We start from the raw sequence: 13,760 nt of genomic DNA on the forward strand, positions 1-13,760 counted from the left end.
AAAAAAAAAAAAAAAAAAAAAAAAAAAAAAAAAAAAAAAAGAACTGGACGGTTATTCATTCTCTCTATGCCTCTGTTTCATAATCTGTAAAATACAACAACACATACATTGGTTTGTAGGGGAAATTTAATGTGGTAATTTGTGTGTGTGTGCACGAAATAACGAAACATGTAGCATAAAACATTGCAAAAGGAAAAAGAAATCTTGATAAGGACGATCAGTCTTAAGCATCAAAGTGTTAGTGTAGTCTCCGTTACTGCACTATCCCCTCTGTGGTGTTTGCAATAATAGAGTATGCTTGTTTCCTTTCCTTACTCCCCAAAGTGAAGGCATTAGAACTAGAAATCAGGGTTTTGTCTGTTTTTGACCAAGTGCTTCTTAGGTGGACAGCAAGTCATTTTGATAGGACCTCTGTTTCTCAGGGACCCTTACCCAAACTGAGATAGAATAAATCACCTTTTAACATCTTGCATTTACTTGTGAAGTCAGAACAAAGGGAAATAGATCATCATAAAAATTATATCTTCTGTCAATTTGGTGGTAAATTTAAGGAACTGCCTTAGCAGATAATTAGAGCACCTTTTCATGATAAAAGTATAGTACCTGCATGATTTAGTCTCTGTTTTGTACAGAATTTGATGAATTTGACCAAATCATTGACCTTGAGCTTCATTTTTTTTTCGACTGTCCTTGGATCCTTTATTCTTCTGTGAAAATATTTTCCAAGGTAGAATTGTTTAATTTACAGCCATAGATGAAACTGAACACAAAATTATGAAATATGTACAACAGGTGGAAAGTGAAGCGACTGATGTTAGAAAGTACACGTAAATAGTAAAAATTGTTCACTGTTATGCGTTTCTTTTAATGGGAGTGAATAATTAACACATTAGTCCATAATGTTATCTATATTATTGCTTAGGACCATGTTGTATAAATGCAAGAGTGAATAAAACAGATAATATTAGTCAATAGTACAAATGGAATGGGGGCATGGTCCAGGGATGCCTGATGTCTGGGAAACCCTGAGATAGAGAGTCGGGCTTGCCGAAGTCAACAGCCTACTTACCTACATTTCTCAATTTGTGAGCGTTCATTTATTTCTCACCTATAGTCACTATGACTGATATTTTTTAGTAAATAGTACCTTTTCTTCAAAGGGATTCTTGGTCTCTTACCCTGTCAAGACATGCTCTTCCTTTGAAACCTGGATATTTTCCTTCATGGAGCATCATCCCTTACTCCATGTCTTTGAATCTCCTATTTGGCTCACATCCTTCCCTTAAGAGGAACAAGCTTGGTTGTCCATCTAAAGTAATGGACTTAAAAAAAGATTAGAGTTTCACTTCACAAACTCTGCTATTCACCAACACGGGACCTCAAACAAGGCACTTATCTTCTCTTTTCTACCAGGGAAATGTTAATATTCTTTGTTTCTTATATCACAAATACACAAACCTAGTAAGTCTGGTGGTGGGACACCCTGCATCCTGAGCACAGGTGAAAGTCTACGGTGTCTCTAAAATAGTAGAAGTGAGGGTTACCTACAAGACAGTCCTGTTGTGAGCCTTAATAAAAATGCCTTGAATGAAATGGCTACCCTCATGTGGTGTCGGGTTCCTTCTTTTTTCCAATGCTTAGTGAAAAATTACAATGTATGTAAATGTTCAGTGATGCTGAGATTTTCTTGGCTAGATAGCACCTGCCAAACAAAGCTTCCTTTTGGATGTAATGAGTTTTGGGCCCCCTGGTCACCTATTAGACTGGAGGTAGGTGAAGGGAAGGGAGATAACCAAGAAGAGGAACTACTACATTATTGTTTGTTTACTGAGAGTTATCTACCAGGCTATTAACCAGTCCTCTAATCTAGATCTCAGGGGCTTGAAATCATCCCATAGTATTTGCGCTAATGTTTTCTCTTGCTCCATTAAATGACAGTTCTAAATGACAGGACCTCATATCTTCTCTACAATAAGATAGATTACAAGCGTGTTTTTTTTGCATAGTTTAAAAATAATGATGTAATCTGTATATAATAATTTTATTTCAGATAATTATGCGTTTTTCTGCCTAAATTCATAATGATTTAGGAAAATCAGATATACATAGACAAACAATACAAAAATATCAACCAAATTTCCTTTACATTTTTTCCTACACACACACATGCACACACACACACACACACACACATGCATACACGCATACCTATGCTCCAGAGTATCGGATTTCTAGATAGTCTGAGCTGGAAGGAACTCCTAAAGACATTTATACCAACCCCTCACTTTCCAGCTGAGGAAGAGTAATGGTAGAGTGATCTGTCAAACACACTAAAAAAATTAATGATAGAACTGAGTATTAGAAAATATCTTTTTGTGGCTGGGCGCAGTGGCTCATGCCTGTAATCTCAGCACTTTCAGAGGCCGAGGTAGGTGTTCACTTGAGGTCAAGAGTTTGAGACCAGCCTGGCCAACATATTGAAACCCTTCCCTACTAATAATACAAAAATTAGCCGGGCATGGTGGTGGGTGCCTGTAATCCCAGCTACTCGAGAGGCTGAGGCATGAGAATTGCTTGAACTCGGGGGGTGGAGGTTGCAGTGAGCCGAGATCGCGCCCTTGGACTCCAGCCTGGTTGATAAAGAGAGACTCAGTCTCATAAAAAAAAAAAAAAAAAGAAAAAGAAAAAAAAGAAAATATATTTTTGCTTTGAGAATTATATTAGTACTATGTGTATTCTGTTAGTACAAGTCAAAACTGAGATGGGTCAGGAGATGCAGTGTTTAGCAAGATGAATAGAGTTAGCAATTTTGTATTGCACATTTGAAATTTACTAAAAGGATAGACCACAAGTGTTCTCACCATGAAAAAAAAGAAAAAGAAAAGAAAATGGTAACTATGTGAGATGACAGATATGTCAATTAGCTTGATTGTGATGATTATCTCACAGTGCTTTTGTATATCAAAACATGAAGTTGTAAAACTTAAATATATACAAGTTTTATTTGTAAATTATACCTCAATTAAAGCTGTAAAAAATGAGATGAGTGTGTCTGTAATCTCTCTAAACTTCCAAGAAAACCTGCAGGGCCAGAGTAGTGAAATGGGAAGGAAGAAAAGAGAGAAGGGCTGGGCATGGTGGCTCACCCCTGTAATCCCAGCACTTTGGGAGGCCAAGGTGAGTGGATCAGTTGAGGTCAGGAGTTTGATACTAGCCTGGTCAGCATGGTGAAATCCCATCTCTACTAAAAATACAAAAATTAGCTGAGCATGATGGCAGATGCCTGTAATCCCAGCTACTCGGGAGGCTGAGGCAGGAGAATCGCCTGAACCCGGAAGGTGGAGGTTGCAGTGACCCAAGATCACGCCAGTGCACTCTAGCCTGGGCAAGAAGACGAGACTCCGTGTCAAAAAAAAAAAAAAAAAAGAAAAGAAAAGAGAGTGATACAGAGATGAATGTGTAAGAGGAAAGGAGGATGTGGTAAAGTGAATAGCTCAGATGGGTCCTTAGAGGAGCGAAGAGAGATGGAGACAAATGCGAGAAGTACTGAGGTCTGGGGTATGCTTAAGAGGAGAACAATATCTCCGGGCATTGAGACACCAATGCCCTACTCTCCTTCTCCTTATTCCCTCCACTGAGATGAAAACGTGACACAGATGTGGACCCTCTTCCTGTTCACCTCCAGGACAAGATTTTCTTTCTCTAGATCCAGTAATGTGGATATCTCTTCACTGAATTCCCCAGACTCTTCCACCCCATCAACAGTGGTCATGAGGGAAGCTTTGCACTTGGAGTAAGACGTTTCTCCCCTGACAGGCTTAACTTTCCGTGAAGTAGCCTCCAGAACCAAGGTCTCTCTGACCTTCTCCTGCCTTCCAGTCTCTTGCTCCCCTCTCCCCAAATCACCCATAAAATCTAGAAATATTACTCTAGTCTTCCCTCTGCGATTCTGCGTAGGAGCTGGCCATAAAGAAATTGCCTGACCTACCTTGTCTGATAGTAGGTCATAAGACTGATTCCAGAGGGGGTCTTGCTGTATGGCTGGGAGGGAGAATTCCTATACAGAGAGGCCAAGAAAAATCTAAACAGACAGGCCGTGCTGGGTTCCTCCCTCAGCCTATTACTATCAACTCATACCCTTTTTGTCCAATTACATTGCTACATGGCTGTCCATCCTTCACTGAACCTAAGCATAAATCTAGACAGTTTTGCCTGGGTCTTTGGGTCTTCATTCTGAAGGTTTCTGAGTCACGTAAAACTTTAAGTAAATTTGTTATGCTTTTCTCTTGTTAACCTGTCTTTTGCTATAGGAGTGTCAGACCCTTATGAGGGGAGAGGAGAGATATCATACTTCTTCTACCTCTACACTTTTAATATCATTAATTTTCTAACAATGCCCAAATCTTCAGTACACCTCTCTCTCCTGAACCCTATACTTGTACAGCAACTTTCTATGTGACATTTCTTCTTAAATGTCTAATAAGTATATCAAATCTAGCATGTCCCCAGGAAACACTGATCATCTTTCCTACTCTTCCCCCGAAGTTGTTCCTCCCTCAGTATTCCTCATCTCAAGAGAAGGTAAGTCCGTTTTCTCTAATTGTTGAATAACCTTCTTTTCTCTTATATCCCACATCCAGCCTGTCAGGTAAGTCTTTTTCTGCCTTCAAATCACACACAGAATCTGGCCACTTCTCATGGCCTTCACTGCTACCCCCGTTCTGAGCCACCATCACCTTTCACTAGAATAACTGGAAAAGCATTCTCATTGGCCTTCCTGCTTCCGCCACTGATAGCCCAAGCAGCTAGAGGGTCGTTTTAAAACATAAGTCAGATCATGAAACTCTACTCAAAATCTTTTAGTGCTTCTTCATTTCACCCTGAGTAAAATAAAATCCTTATAAAATCTCATGTGCTCTTACATGATCCATATTCCCAAACCATTTGCTTTTCAAAACTAATCTCCTACTCTTCTCCTTCCCACTCAATTTCCTCTAGTTCCCTGGCCTCTTAGCTGTTCCGTAAACACACCAGGCATATCCCTATCTCAGGGCCACCCTAACCACACCGCACCCACAATGTGCATAGCTAACTTCCTCTCTCTCTCTAAATCTTTGCTTAAAAATAATTTTCTCGGCTGGGCGCGGTGGCTCACGCCTGTAATCCTAGCACTTTGGGAGACCAAGGTGGGCACATCATGAGGTCAGGAGATGGAGATCATCCGGCCAACATGGTGAAACCCCTGTTGTACTAAAAATACAAAATTAGCCAGGTGTGGTGGTGCATGCCTGTAATCCCAGCTACTCCGGAGGCTGAAGCAGGAGAATCACTTGTACCTGGGAGGCAGAGGTTGTGGTAAGCAGAGATCGTGCCACTGCACTCCAGCCTGGCATCAGAGCTAGACTCCATCTCAAATAATAATAATAATAATAATTTTCTCAAGGAGATCTATTTTGACTACTTTATTTTAAAATGTTACCCATGGCTAGGTATGGTGGCTCATGCTGTAAACCCAGCACTTTGGGAGACCAAGGTGAGAGGATCACTTGAGCCCAGGAGTTCAAGAACGGTCTGGGTAATATAGCAAGACCTTGTCTTTACAAATAATAATAATAATAAATAAATAAAAATTATATTAAATTAAAGGCTACCAGTATGGAAATGAATAAATGACACTCATGGATTTCTAAGACAAAATTCTCTAGAATCTTCTTTCGGCCACTTAGCACAACTGAAACCCCTTACCCCCGAGAACTTGATCTCTTCTGAGGGCCTAAGAACCTGAATGTACAGTTAAACTATCCTAAGCCATAACAAACTGTTATGGCTTAATGAACAGCTTATCAGAACTTAGATGATGAAAACAGTACATGGTTTCTCTGTATTTTCCTGTTTCTTTCTCCTCTATCATAGTCCCACTATCAGGCAGATGTTCCTTGTATATCTGTAAGATGACAGCAGCAACTCCACATCTTCCATTCTCTCAAGATGAAGTCCTGCCTTCATCTCCCAATATTCCTAGCAAATGTCTCTGACTGGGACAAGTGCCCATCTCATCTAATGAGACACACACACTGAGTAGCTCATTACTGGAGCTAGGGTGGAGCCAGTCCATCCAAGCCACAGACTGGAGCAAGGTGGAGGACTGGTTTTTCAAATAAAACAGGAATATGATTTTCAAAAAGAAAACTAGCTCATCTCCAAACAACCAGTATTCCCCATCCTGATGTCTGTACTTGCATCGTCCTCTAGTGGGCCACAGCTCCATCATCACTTTATTCACCTTTGCACCTGCTAAGAGGAGGTCCTTCCCCTCTGGTACCAGAACCACTGGGCTGACAGTTCCTGAGAGAAGGGTCCATGTCTTGGTTATCTTTGAGTCCGTCTCCCAGCCCCGTTCTGGCACAGGGTAGGCTTCCTTAAATGTGTGCTGTCCTACATGATAGCTCTTTTTTTGGTTACTTGGCCTCTCTTGAGCAGCCAGTACCCAATTATCACAGGCCTCCTAGGACTCATTTTTAATGTCCACATCCCACTTCTCTGGCCCATACATCTAAATATGATATTGCAGTGTAGTATTATTAATGTTGCCATTGTTTTCTAATAAGGAGATAAAGTGTTTTTGGTCCAGTTTTGGGACTGACCTTTCTTTCTCCTTGCAAGTTTGTTGACACGGTGTCGATCACTGATGAGAGTTTGCACAAGTTCCTGGGTCTCATCTAACTCATTTTTGGGAAACTCTGTGTTAGATTTCTCTCTACTTTCATATTTAACTGTATTGCATCTATTCTTGTCCTATCTGTGACAAAGATGAAACTGGCAACACCATTTACATTGCTGTGGCTGTAGTAACTAGCTGCCCTCAGGCTTATGCTCACTCTTGCATGGTGTAGGGTTGATGCTGAGAAGCGACAGCTCAGGTAGGAACTATAGTTCCCTACCTGAAGGCGATGCCAGTGGAAAATGGCCAACGCAGTTGAGAAAGTGTGCTTCTCCACCTTCTATTCTGTTTGCCAGCTACATTAAATGGATGAGGAAATGATAGAACCACAAGATGGAAGTAATCTGTGTCTCTGAATGATACATGGAACAAGGCTGCCTGTCAATGAGCAATACTACGCTTTTATGTAACAAGATATTGTTTTCTGTTTTATATGTACTCTGGTAGAACAAACTCTCTCACCTTGTTTTTTAGTTTGTTTTTTTGAAGGTGTCTTTGCTATTCTTATACATCTATATATCCTCTAGAATCAGTAAGTTCCCAAAATAAACAAACAAAAACTGGGTTGAGAATTTGATTGGAATTGTACTGAATCTGAAACTGCCTTTGCAAAGATTTTGGAAGTAAGAGAAATCTGACATAGTTGACTTTATCTTGCTTCTAACCTCCAAGCTGTCCATGGTCATTCCTGGGCATAGGCCAACCTACATCGGGTGGAATTTAGTTTATAGTTCAACTGTAATGTGAGGATGATAGTAGCCTTTCCCAAAACTCTGTAAAACTAGTGAAAGGCTGCAAGGTAAGGATTATGAGAGGCGCCTGAATTCTGATGAAATGTATTTTCTATAATCCCTTACTGCTCAAGGGTCACGTGAGCAGAGGTCACAAGATTTGTCACTTCTCCAATTGCTCCTATAGGTAACATCACTACTGTGGAAACTGAGTTTTGTCTTTTGAGATGTTTTTTCAGAATTTTGCATTCTGGCAACCTATGGAACCAGGGCTCATAACTCAACCAGTCATGTGGTTCCACCCAGATGCAGACTCAGCCCACGAGGCAGCCCACGAGGATTGTTTTTCACACCTATATGATTTCATCCCCAGCCAATCAGCAGCACCCATTCTCTAGCCACCTGCCCATCAAACTATCCTCGCAAACCCCTAACCTCCAAGCCTGCAGGGAGACTGATTTGAGTAATAACTCTGTCTCCCTCGTGGCCAGTCTTGTGTCAATTAAACCGTTTCTTTACCGCAATGCCATGGTCTCAGTGAACTGATTTTGTCTGTGCAGCAGGCAGGAAGAACCCATCAGGCAATTACAAATCTATAGGTCAATTTGCAGAAAAATTGATGTATCTAAATTAGTGAGTCTTGCAATCTATAAACATGCTCTAACTCTCTGGTTTCCTTAATGTCTCACAATAAAGTTTTGTACTTTTGTCCATAAAGTTCTTGTTTATCTTTTCCTAGTTTTTCTCCTTATGAACTTAATATTTTTAATAGTATTGCAAATTGAATCATTTTAACATTTCAGTTTCTGCCTGTTGCTGGGGTTAGGGCTCAGAACACATCACTCCGAAATATTCCTCTCTAGCATATTGATTGTTAACTATTTATTTAGAGAAACTGCCCGCACAGGAGTTAGCTCTGAAAAGCTGCCCTTTTTGTAAAAGAAATTTAGATCTATAAAAGAAATTTTCACTGGTAAAGGTGTTTTTGATCAGGAAGAGAGCTGCTCCAAGGCAATTTTTATGCCCTGAGAGGCTCTTATGTGCATAACAAGGCAACCTTTATTTACCATGTATTTACTATATGTTTCCTCCTCTCACGCTCCCATAACTTGCACCACCACCCTCCAGAAGCCCCAAGCCTCTGTTTCTTTCTGTAGCTTAAGACGCTATATAAACTTTATTCATCTGGCCTTTCTTTGAGTCTTATATTTTTGTGGGACTCCTATGTATACACACATAATTAAATATAATTTTTCTCCTGTTAATCTGTTTTATGTCAATTTAACATGTAGCCCAGCCACAAAAAACCTAAAAGGGTGGAAGAAAGTCATTTTCCCTCCCCTGTGCTGAAATATAAAAATAAATAAACCATATGCCAATTTCATATCTAGCAATTATTAATCTAAATAATTAATTTGCATATGTAGGGGCAAAGGGGAATTTCCCTTTCCCTTTAAGGTTTGAGTTGGCTGAAATTAACCGATGGAAGATTAGCTGCAGAAAAAGGCAAGTTTATTGTATTCATGGGGGAATAATGAGAGAGTGACTTCCCAGTAACCCAGTGAGGTTCAGAATCTATATGCCCTTCTTCACAGGAGAGAGAGAGATGGCGGAATGTAGGCAATTTTGAGGAATAGGAAATTATTTTTAGGAGAGTTGAATGGGCCCAAAGAACCTACCATAGTTTGTAAATTATACTCTTTGGAAACTCTTTGGAGTATGACAAAGAATAGACAACAGCTTCTGACAAAGTCTGCCTAGGTGTGGTGACATCCCTCAGTCTCACTTTCTGCTGTGAGTTTAATCTTCTCTGGTTAAGAAAATCTCAGGGAGGTGATCAAAGTCCACTGGGTTCTTTCTGGAGGAGCTTTGGATAAGGTAACTTCAGAGAGGAAGAGTTTCATCCTGCACTTAGGGGCAAAACAGGAGAAGTTAAGAAAGTCCTTGGTTCTGAGGCTGATTCTAACACCCTTTAATTTTATTTGATTCAAAGTGCCTAGCATTGGAGGGTGGGTGAGGGGGAAGTTAATGGTTAATGGGTAAAAAAAAAAAAAAATAGAATGAATAGGCTGGGCACAGTGCCTCACACCTCTAATCCTAGCACTTTGGGAAGTTGAGGTGGCAGATCACCTGAGGTCAGGGGTTGAAGACCAGCCTGGCCAACATGGCTAAACACTGTTCCTACTAAAAATACAAAAATTAGCTGGGCATGGTGGCATATGCCTGTAATCCCAGCTACTTGGGAGGCTGAGGCAGGAGACTCACTTGAACCCAGGAGGCAGAAGTTGTATTGAGCCAAGATCATGCCACTACACTCCAGTCTGGGCGACAGAACAAGACTCAGTCTCAAAAAGAAAAAAGAATGAATAAGATCTAGTTTTGATAGCACAAATATAGGGTGACTATCATCAATAATAATTTTATTGTACATTTTAAAATAACTAAAAGACTTAAATTGGCTTGTTTGTAACATAAAGAAAAAATGCTTGAAGGGATGGATACCCCATTTACCCTGATGTGATTATTAGGCATCGGATGCCTGTATCAAAATATCTCATATACCCCTTAAATATATACACCTACTACTCACCCATAAATTTTTTTTTTTGTTTTTGAGATGAAGTCTCGCTCTTGTCCCCTAGGCTGGAGTTCAATGATGAAATCTCGGATCACTGTAACCTCTGCATCCCGGGTTCAAGTGATTCTCCTGTCTCAGCCTCCTGAGTAGATGGGATTACTGGTGCCTGCCATCACGCCCAGTTAATTTTTGTATTTTTGGTAGAGACAGGATTTCACCATGTTGGCCAGGCTGGTCTCAAACTCCTGACCTCAGGCAATCCACCCGCCTCGGCCTCCCAAAGTGCAGGGATTACAGGCGTGAGCCACCGTGCCCAGCCACCATAGAGTTTTAAAATTGGAAAAATTGCACTTAATTAGATTAACAATTCTCAAATGGAAACTCAATTTGCAAACTAATTATTTCTCCTTACTTGAACATGTGTATACCAATATGCACATATACAAAATCACACATGAACCCAAACACACAGTAATGTATAAAAAAAATACAGAATGTGAGAGCTGAAAGAGATCTTTTGTCTATAATCTTCACTTTAGTGGTGAGGAGTAGAAGGATAAGGTGATTTGCCAAGCTCCAGTAGCAAGCTTATGATAGACACTAAACCCCAAGTTTCTGCATAATTGCAGTGATGTCATAGGCACTCTGTGTGATGCTGGTGAACATTTTAGGTGTGAAATAGTAAGCATAAAATTAGTAATACCTGGCAATCTGTTTAAGATCATTGACAGGCCTGAGAGTTTTCCATACAGCCTGCACCCTGACCTCTGGGAAGAAAATATCCACAACGTAATTTCTACAAGATTAGAGGAAGAAGAGAGGCAACGGGGATTCCATTTCTACTAGGAGTATCAACCTCTGAGAGGGATATATCCATCTCTGTGGATGTCATCTGCTCTGCAGAAAACCCTTTCTTGGAACTCCCAGGTATGTAAAAAAAGAGTCAGATATTAGACCTAGAGACAGAAGGCTCACACCCAGTCACCCAGAATCCCTGATCACCAAGAATTAGAACATTTCTGGAAGATGGGCTCTATACATGGAAGAGTTGGGAATCTTTATTTTGAGGCAGAGAAATATGTGGGGGAAACATAAACTCTACTCCCTTAAAATTGAAATGCTCTCATTTTTAAAAACAGCGTTTAAACAGACATTTGTATTTAAGGAAGTGAAAATATTTTCTAAGATGCAGGTCATATGGATATGTCAATTCCCTTCTGAGTTAGGTCACTCTAAAAAGGGGTTGGCAATGATGCCTGCCTCATCTCAAGGCTATGGGTGAGCGGCAGTTGAACTGATAGATGCAAACACCTCAGAGATGAAAGTTTTTAGTTTGACTGGTCTGCTTAAGTAAGGAGCAAGAATCACTTTCGGGTCTGGAAATAACCTTGTACATAGGACAATCCCATAAAGTGTTGAGAAGGCGGTAGCCATCTCCGTTATTGACAAGGAGGTGGAAAAAGGATGTGAGAACCCTTGTTGCCATGAGTACACAAAGAATAAGTGTAGAAAAGGCAGGAGGGGAGAACTGGGAACATTAAGTATAGGGCCAAGACTTCTTAGGAACAGGACAAGAGACCATGGCTTGTTCTTTTGACTGTGCTCTTCTTTGAAATGCTTTCACAGGAAACATGAATCTGATGTGGACCCTCCTCCTTTTCCTCCTTTTGGACGTAACTGTCTTCACTCCAGCCCTACCCTTCTCAACACGACATATAGACAACCCCAGGTCGTGGGTCCCTAGAGGACACCACCGATACTGTGATGTGATGATGAGGTGCTGTTGGCTGATCTATAGGGGTAAATGCGAGCCGATCCACACATTCATTCATAGAATCTGACCACCATAGCAGATTTCTGCAGAACTCCACCACTGCCCTGTACCAACATCCCCTCCATGTGCAGCTGCCACAACAGTACTCATGATGTCAATGTCACTGACTGCTTTGCCAGCACAGGGACCCGACCTCTTCACTGCCACTACCAAAAATAAGAAGGAGTCCACCAGGCCCATGCGAGTGGGCTGCAAGAAGGGGGCATCTGTTCACCTGGATGGCTAGGTTCCCCCTGACACCGCCACCTGAATGACTTGCACCCTGCGCCTTCAAATCTTTGCAGCACTGTCAAGGTCTTCTTTGTAAATGCTTCGTCCTTTGCACGCAGGCTCCTGCGTCTTTCTTACAGCCTGTTCCCCATCAACCCCATGTGCCCTATCCCTGCCACAGTGTCAGGGCTTTTGGTGGAGGATAAGGCGGCAGTGGTGGGTTGGTGGGAGGAAGCCTGAATTACGGAAATAATACTCGGGAAAAGACTTGCTCCAACCAAGCTGCTAGACAATCCCCTTCTCCTGGGGCTGATCTTCCCACCAGCTGCTCTCAAAAAACCTCCTGATGGCTGGCCCTAGGTTTCCTGGATCATAGGGTCCTTCTGCCTTCTGCGGGACATTCTATGCCTTTCGCCTCAATGGGCTCCTTCGGAGGGTATTAGGGACGATACCCTGGCGGGAAACCGCTTCCTTTAGGGAAACAAATCACTGTGGCTCCAGGGGTGTCACCGGAAAAAGAGGAGCGTGGGCAACTCCGCCGGCCCAGAGCCTTCGTGGTCTCCCAGTTCCTGCGGCCGTCGTATTGGTCGGCAGGGGGCGCCGCGCCACAAGCTTCCTGCACAAGAGTCCAAAACTTCTTTCTTGGTTTCTTTTGAGACAGGCTGCAGGTTTCTTGGTTGCTGACACGGGTAGACGATAATAGGTGAATAAACAAAATCCAGCCAGCATAAATACAGTCTAACTGTTGAAGAACAGATTTCTGAGTCTACCATAACTTTCATACACTGCAGCACTTAAACGTTGAACCTGCCACCTTCAGATTCACACTGCAGCACCTCAGGTAAGAAGGAAAGGAAGTGAATATGCACAGAGGACCTACTTGTGTTATGAGCTTTACAGTTCAGCTGCGCTGGAGAAGAGTTTATTTCTTTCATGGAATCCATTACATCACCGATCCCCTTCTGAAGGAGGTTATTTTATCCACAAGAGGAAGCATCCAAAGGTGTTCATATTCTCTACCCTGTGACCCCACCAAAATGGTGACAAGGTTTTGAAGCAAAGGAGGGCACTTGACTCTAGGGCAGCCGTCCATTAACTGACTAGCCCGGTGCCTGTGGAACAGAGTTGCGTGAGGATTTTACCCTTTTGGAATAATCCAGTGACAAAACTGGATACTATTACTTTCATTCCTTCCCCCGATGCCAGGAGGTATAGCTGTTTTGCCTTTGTTCTTGACATTCAGCACTTAGCCTAATGCTCGCTATAAAAGTGCCTTCAAGAAATCTTTAAGGGGCCATTTTGGTAGGTCTGGTTGTTGCTGTGGATCTTTTGTAGATGCCCATTTTCAGATTAGAAAAGTTTCTTCCCTTCTGCTCCTGGTTATGTCTCTTGAATGGATTGGGAATTTCATTGAATGATGGGATTATACAGCATATTTCTTTAATCAGTTAATGGGGTGAATTAGATTAGTTGATTTTAGAATACTAAACCAACCTTGTATTCCTGGGATAAACCCATTTTGGTTATGTGATATAATCTTTTTTATATATGACTAAATTTAATTTGCTAATATTTTGTTAAATTTTTTTTGCATTTATGTTCACGAATGAGATTGGTCTGTAATTTTTTTGTGTTGCCTTGTTTAATTTTGGTATCTAGGTTATATGTTAGCCTCCAGAAATGAAT

The 13,760-nt window shown here is 41.4% G+C and overlaps 1 protein-coding gene and 1 long non-coding RNA gene across 4 annotated transcripts in view; both read left to right on the top strand.

The window, feature by feature from the left end:
• The window catches only part of RNASE1 (ribonuclease A family member 1, pancreatic), a 249,634-nt gene that overhangs the window by 150,658 nt on the left and 85,216 nt on the right, over positions 1-13,760 (top strand). The gene's annotated exons all lie outside the window — the stretch shown is intronic.
• LOC134757178 (uncharacterized) overlaps positions 1-13,760 on the top strand; it is a 65,834-nt gene that overhangs the window by 49,725 nt on the left and 2,349 nt on the right. The window contains exons 2-3 of one of the 3 annotated variants that reach the window (XR_010130874.1): positions 10,751-10,957; positions 11,657-13,364. This is a non-coding gene — a long non-coding RNA (uncharacterized lncRNA). Of the gene's footprint in view, positions 1-10,743; positions 10,958-11,656; positions 13,365-13,760 lie in introns of those variants that run through there. The other 2 variants (XR_010130875.1, XR_010130873.1) reach the window with 2 other exon arrangements.

The sequence above is a fragment of the Gorilla gorilla genome, chromosome 15 (genome assembly GCF_029281585.2).
Source record: "Gorilla gorilla gorilla isolate KB3781 chromosome 15, NHGRI_mGorGor1-v2.1_pri, whole genome shotgun sequence".
NCBI classification, from domain to species: domain Eukaryota; kingdom Metazoa; phylum Chordata; class Mammalia; order Primates; family Hominidae; genus Gorilla; species Gorilla gorilla.